The sequence below is a fragment of the Oratosquilla oratoria genome, chromosome 13 (assembly GCF_046742065.1).
Source record: "Oratosquilla oratoria isolate Oo_2021 chromosome 13, ASM4674206v1, whole genome shotgun sequence".
In the NCBI taxonomy this organism is placed as follows: Eukaryota; Metazoa; Arthropoda; class Malacostraca; order Stomatopoda; family Squillidae; genus Oratosquilla; species Oratosquilla oratoria.
Genome location: NC_134789.1, coordinates 60,712,687 through 60,720,186, shown reverse-complemented (window position 1 = coordinate 60,720,186; position 7,500 = coordinate 60,712,687).

Here is a 7,500-nt window from a genome sequence, read left to right as displayed (position 1 = left end):
GGTGATGGCTTGGGTGGTGGTGGTGGCTTGCGTGTTGGTGGCTTGGGTGGTGGTGGTGGTGGTGGTGGCTTGGGTGGTGGTGGTGGCTTGGGTGGTGGTGGTGGTGGTGGCTTGGGTGGTGGTGGTGGTGGTGGTGGCTAGGGTGATAGGGGTGGCTTGGGTGATGGTGGTGGTGGCTTGGGTGATGGTGATTCTCTGAGTGGTGATGGTGGGTGTGGTGGCGGGTTGGGTGGTGTGATGGTGGTTGCCTGGTTGGTGGTGGTTTGAGTGGTGGTGGTTTGGGTGGTGGTGATTTAGGTAGTGGTGGTTCCCTAAGTGGTGGTGGTAGTGGCTTGGGTGGTGGTGGCTTGGGTGGTGGCGGTGGTGGTGGCTTGGGTGGTGGCGGTGGTGGTGGCTTGGGTGGTGGTAGTGGCTTGGGTGGTGGTGGTGGCTTGGGTGGTGGTGGTGGTGGCTTGGGTGGTGGCTTGGGTGGAGTCTTGGGTGGTGGTGGTGGCAGTTGCCTGGGTGGTGGTGACTTGGGCGATGGTGATTCCCTGGATGCTGGTGGTGGGTGGGGTGGTGGTGGTTGCCTGATTGGTGGTGGTTGTATGGTTGGTGGTGGTGGTGGTGTTGACTTAGATAGGGTGGTGGTGACTTAGGTAGTGGTGGTTCCCTAAATGGTGGTGGTAGTGGCTTGGGTGGTGGTGGTTGCCTAGGTGGTGGTGGTGGCTTAGGTGATGGTGATGGCTTGGGTGATAGTGATGGTGTGGGTGATGGTGATGGTGGTTTGGTTGGTGATGGTGTTGGTAAGAGTAGCGATGGTTTCTGTAGTGACGGTGACAGTAGTGATGGTTGGGTTGATGGTGGTGACAAAGGAGGTTAGCGTGGTGGTATTTGGGGTTGGTGCTGGTCGCTGCTGTGATGGTTTAGGTCCTACTATTTCGGATGGTGGTGGTAGTGGAATTGGGGTGGTGGTGGTCAGGAGAGTAATGTTGGTTGGAGCAGTGGTGGTAGATATGTTTGTAGCAAGGTTTTTTGTTATCTATTTCCATTAAGAAAATCGCATACTACGTTCATGTATTTTAATTTACAAAATTAATATTTAATTTTCTAATGCTATGTCGCGTAGGTGTGCACAACTAATATAATACCCCTTGGTTTTTTTTCCATCTGAGGATGACCCATCTGAACAAGTTAAACAGCCAAATATTGAACTGCCCTGCCCTCAAATTCTACTTTATATTTTTAAAAAATCATGACATCACCGAATGCATGGAATCCTCACCCTCTGCGGTGACGGTTTTTCTCTGTTCGCACAACCAGGCAGGCAACGCTCCTCGACAGTCAATCCTCTTCAAGAATCTGGAGTTACAGCACGCGCTAATTAGCCAGCTGTTATCATTGAATTAAGCTACTGTGCTCCACTGTTGTCGTGTGGAATTCCTTGATAATATTATGAAATAAGAATACAAATGAATAAATAAATCTGGAAAAAAACCCGTTATAACATATTAAATGGTAATGGCGGTTACAATTCCTTTAACGTACTTTTGAGTTCCTGTTTCGGCATCCAGCGAAGAGTGACCTAAAAGTGTCAAAGTGTTTCGTGTCAACAGAAAATGGATCTTAAGTGTGACGTAGTCGGAGTAAGCCGTAACCCCTTCAACCCGAATTATGTCAGCTTTCAATTTGATAGAACAACCTGTCTCTCGGCAGAATAATCTACATTTTATAATTAATTCCATCGGGTTAAAGGAGTGAAAGAGGACCATGTAGTTTGCAGTGTCTGTCTGTACTTACTTTAACGGCGAGTTGCTCCTTGGTACAAATGTAACTTGCCTGGATGTACTTTATGTAACTCCTTTGCACATTTCTAAAGTATCAGGTCACAAGACACTCGTAATTCCTCTGCAGTTTTTAAAACACCTTGATTACAACACTCCAACTGCAGTTTTCTTTTTCACTCTCACTACACATACACGTAAAAACACTTTCCAATTAACGCCACCTTTGGAAATGATTTTTTCCCACTATACACTAAAGAATTTTAACACTAATCCACACCAACGACGATAACATCAGTACTGACTCGTTCATGTCGTCGAAATAGATACTTGAAGACGATTGGCTGATAATGGCATCATGCCCGTGTTTGGGCCAATCATAATCCTTGTTCCAGTCACCTTCGTATGCCTAGTCAGAATTCTGAACTGCTTATCACCCTAAAAAATATTATAGTCTTATATAAACTAAATCATTATAATTTATCAAATCAAATTATACGTATTTAATTGAAGCTCTAAGGATTTTATATTAGTATTGATCTGAGTGTTGTCGTTGTAATGTAATTATATTGACATAAATGTTCTAAAATTTCTCGTCTCGAGTTATTTCGCAAACCGTACGATAATTTATGGAACCTAGAATTTAAAAATTCTAGGAACAATAAAAATCCTCCCCATTGATATTGTAAATTTGTGATATTATCACTCATTCAAAAATGCTACGTTTGTTTCTCGATCGTTTTTTGCTCAAATTATTAGAACCATTTCAAGACGATTTTTTATTTATGAGGAGCATGTGGCAACATCATTTTCGGGACCTTCTAGTCGTCGTCACAAAAATTAAACTACGTTGTGATTCTTATTTTGCAAAAAAATATTTTTTGCTAGTAGGCTATTCACATGTATTGTCTACACTTACCTTCTACTGCAGAGTAAATATGATTTAAACAGCACTGCATATGAAAAGAGTAACGGTCGCTTTGGTAGTTCCTTGGCGTGCGTAAGTCTTTGCTCACCGTTTCGCAACTGAAAACTAAGACATTTCTATGCAAATGAACAAAACCTAACCATTCCTTGGTTAAATCGATATAGATTTCATATATATACTTTGCTCTAGGTGGACTTGATGTATGTTTTTATTAATCATAAAATGTAGATTAATCTATCAAGTTGAAAGTTGACATAACTCGGGTTCAAGGTGTATCGGCTTGCTCCGAGTAACTTGGTCGTACTCGGGGTACGTGACATAAAGATCCATTTTCTATTGACGCGAAAGGAAATTGTAACCGCCATTACCATTTGCTTTGTTATAACGTTTGTTTTTCTCCATATTTGTTAGTTATCTATTTGGATTTTTATTTCATAATGTTATCCAGGAATTCCACACGACAACAGTACAGCACAGTAGCTTATTTCAATAATAACAGCTGGCTAATAGCGCGTACTGTATCTTCACACTCTTGAAGCGGATTGACTGTCGATCGGGAGAGTAGCGTTGCCTGCCTGGTTGTGCTGACAGAGAAAAACCGTTAGAGCAAAGGGTGAGGATCCCATGCATTCGGTGATGTCATGATTTCTGAAAAATATAAAGTAGAATTTGAGGGCAGGGCAGGTCAGTGTTTGGCTATTTAATTTGTTCAAAAGGGTCATTCTCAGCGGGAAAAAAGCAAATCAAACCACTACTATTTCAACCGCCATTATATATATGTATATATATATATATATATATATATATATATATATATATATATATGTATATATATATGCATATATACATACATATATTATATATATACATATAAACATATATGCATATGTTATATATACATATACACATATACATATATGCATATATTACATATATATATATACATGTGTATATATATATATACATGTATGTATATATATAAATATGTATATACATATGTGTGTGTGTGTATGTGTGTGTGTGTGTGTGTGTGTGTGTGTGTGTGTGTGTGTGTGTGTGTGTGTGTGTGTGTGTGTGTGTGTGTGTGTGTGTATTTATATATATATATATATATATATAAATATATATATATATATATATATATATATATATATATATATATACATACACGTATTGTATATATATTTATATATATGAAACTTAGAAAAAATTGTGCAACTACAGTTATCTCGAATTATGACAAAAGAAACAATATAGATTTAATATATCTAGACTTTGCAAAAGCTTTTGATACCGTCCCACACGAAAGACTACTTACTAAATTAGCTTCGCACGGAATATGTGGTAGCCTATTTATTAAGTTGGACTAGGAATTGGTTGTATGATCGAAAACAGAGAGTTGTTTTCAATGGAAAAACTTCTAGATGGAAAAATGTTACAAGTGGAGTTCCTCAGGGTTCCGTTCTTGGGCCACTTCTATTTATAGTATATATGGACTAAAATCTGTTTCCAAATTTGCTGATGATACACAACTGTGCGGAATGGCAAATGATCACTTAAATCAATTAGATATTCATGAAGATTTAGATAAATTACAACAATGGTCAGAAAAGTGGCTAATGAAATTTAACACAAGTACAGTAAATGCAAGGTAATGCACGTTGGTAAAAATAACAGTAAGTACGATTACAAGTTAGTTGGAAATTCGTTAACAAAAGTGGATAGTGAAAAAGATCTCGGCGTAATTATCAGTAACGATCTCAAATCATCTGAAAAAGCAAGTAAGATTCTAGGACTGATTGCGCGATCTTTGGATTTCTAAAGTCCATCACTCGTTAACAAGCTATATAAATCGTTAGTTCGTCCACATTTGGAATATGCTGTTTCCGTATGGTCACCGAATCTCATTAAAGACATTGACAGACTGGAAAAAGTACAACGGCGAGCCACAAAACTGATTCCAAATATCAAAAATAAATCATACCAAAATCGACTAAAACATATGAATCTGTTTTCCCTTAACAAGCATAGACTCAGAAGTGACTTGATACAGGTCTTTAAAATTCTAAAGGGAATTGACATCAAAAGTGACAAAAATTTCACATTGAATGAGAATCAGACAAGAAACAATGGTCTCAAACTGTCCGGAAATAGATTCAATTTGGAAGTAGGTAGAAACAACTTCGCCAACCGTGTAGTTAATGAATGGAATAAACTTCCTGCACAGGTAGTGCAATGTAGTTCAGTTCGAAGCTTTAAAAATAATTTAGATAAATACCTAAGCAAGATGCTGTAATGATTATAATTCATTTCATATTTGTTTTTGTTTTATTATCATTTGTCTGTTTTGATTTTCATTTATTATTATTTACTATTTACCTGTTTGTTTATTACCTAACTATATGCATTTGATTTGTTGTTTACATTATAGTTTTTATTTATTCATTAATTTATTATTATGATTTTTTCGCATCCGACATAGATATGGACCAAAAGGTCTCCTGTCGGCATGCTCCGCCTTTGTAATCCTTTGTAATCCTTTGTAATATATATATATATATATATATATATATATATATATATATATATATGTGTGTGTGTGTGTGTGTGTGTGTGTGTGTGTGTGTGTGTGTGTGTGTGTGTGTGTGTGTGTGTGTGTGTGTGTGTGTGTGTGTGTGTGTGTGTGTGTGTGTGTGTGTTTTAGAAGCTCTGCCAAGGGATTCGAACTCTGATCTGTGCGTGCATAATCACGAAGCAAAGACGTTAGCGACTGAGCTACGTGCGATGGTACAAGAGGACTGTACAAGTCCCCAACCACACTTAACGTAGCTGCAGAAGCCGTAGTCTTATTTTCATCCAATCCCCATATTAGGTGAGCCCTCCGACAAGTTGTGTATGTTTAAGACAGATTGAACACAACTAGTCGGGGTGTTCGCCTAATATGGGTATTGGATAAAATATAAGACTACGTCTTCTGCAGCTACGTGAAGTGTGGTCGGGGACTTGTACAGTATTTTTGTACCATCGCACGTACCTCAGTCGCTAGCATCTTTGCTTCGTGATTGTGCACGCACATATCAGAGTTGGAATCTCTTGGCAGAGCTTCTAAAATGTTCAATCTGTCTTAGACATACACACACACACACACACACACACACACACACATATATATATATATATATATATATATATATATACATTATGTATATATATGAATATATGTATGTATATATACATATATATATATGTGTGTGTATGTGTGTATGTGTGTGTATGTGTGTGTATGTGTGTGTGTGTGTGTGTGTGTGTGTGTGTGTGTGTGTGTGTGTGTGTGTGTGTGTGTAATGTATATACATACATACATATATATATATATATATATATATATATATATATATATTATTTATTCATTTGTGGTATGACAGGTGTACGAGTGGTAAGAATAGAAATCGCACGATTGGGGAAAGGGACTTTATTCCTGACCTGTTTCGCCTTATGGGTCTTCCTCAGAGGTAATAATTTACAGAATGTGACTGTGTTGGTATTTATTGTAAGTTGCTGTGGTTCATGGTGGATGCGGGGGTGAGAATCTGCATATTGATTGCTCCGTTGGTTAGGTCGGGTCTGGTGAGGGTCGGGTGGAGGGAGCTGCCTGCTTCTTTGTTGTCCCAAGGCGTATTTGGCGGCGTCTTTTGCAATTCTAATATCACCTGTCCAGTTGTTGATGCAATCGTTGGTGTTTATGCATATCGCTTTACATGATTTTCTTTGTGATCTGCTTAGGTTTTCGTGTAGAATGCTTGCTTGGCTCCACTGAGGTACAGTAAATGCTCTTTTTCTTCGATGTGGTTTATCCAGGCGTTCGTTTTGCAAAAGCAACAAGTGCATCAATGATAAAAGAAAATAAAGGCACAAATATTTAGATTCAGATCTCCCAGGCGTCACATGAAGTGACCCAACTATGTACTGTATATAAAGCCTCTGTTGTACTTGAGTTGTCAGCTTTGTGATCAAGACGACCCTGCGTGTCGAAACATCAAAACATTAAAATTCTTCCATTAATCCTCGTTTCCTTTCTCTACCTTCACTATAATCTGTCAATATCTAATATAGACATACATACATACATACATACACACACATACACACACACACACACACACCATATAATGACCAACAATTCTTTTGTATAGTGACAAATTACGAGTGTTGTTCCCCATCTTGCCATACCAATGATATAAAAGAAATGGAATTTCCATTCTCGTCATATTTGTGATGCATAAATGAACCACATATTTTCTTTCTCTCCTATAATGGGTTGGGTCACTCATCCCACACCTACCTTACCACCTACCACCCTTTTACCTTAGCTCCTTGTGGATGGAAGGCTATACCTGTCTCTTGCCCCCCGAGTGCCAAGTTCAGATGCAGTGCAGCAAGGTGCAGCAACTCGACAGAAGTGCTCGGCATCCAAAGCTGGTGTAGCCACCTCCTCGGCGCGCGTCACGGCCTGGCCTGGTGACCCCTCCCCCCCCTCCCTCTCCTTCACTCCAGACAGTCAAATTCCAGGGCGGTGAAAGAAAGTCACAGATTCACTAAACGTAGTTGAGAATTGAGGGGAAATAAATAAATAAATAAGCAGATAAATGAATATGTAGATAAATATATATATAAATAAATAGATGAAGAAGTAAATAAGTAAATAGATTAATATATAAATAGATAAATTAACAAATAAATAGGTATTAGATGAATAGGTAAATAGATAATAGGATAAATGAATGAATAGATAATTAGATAAATAAATAG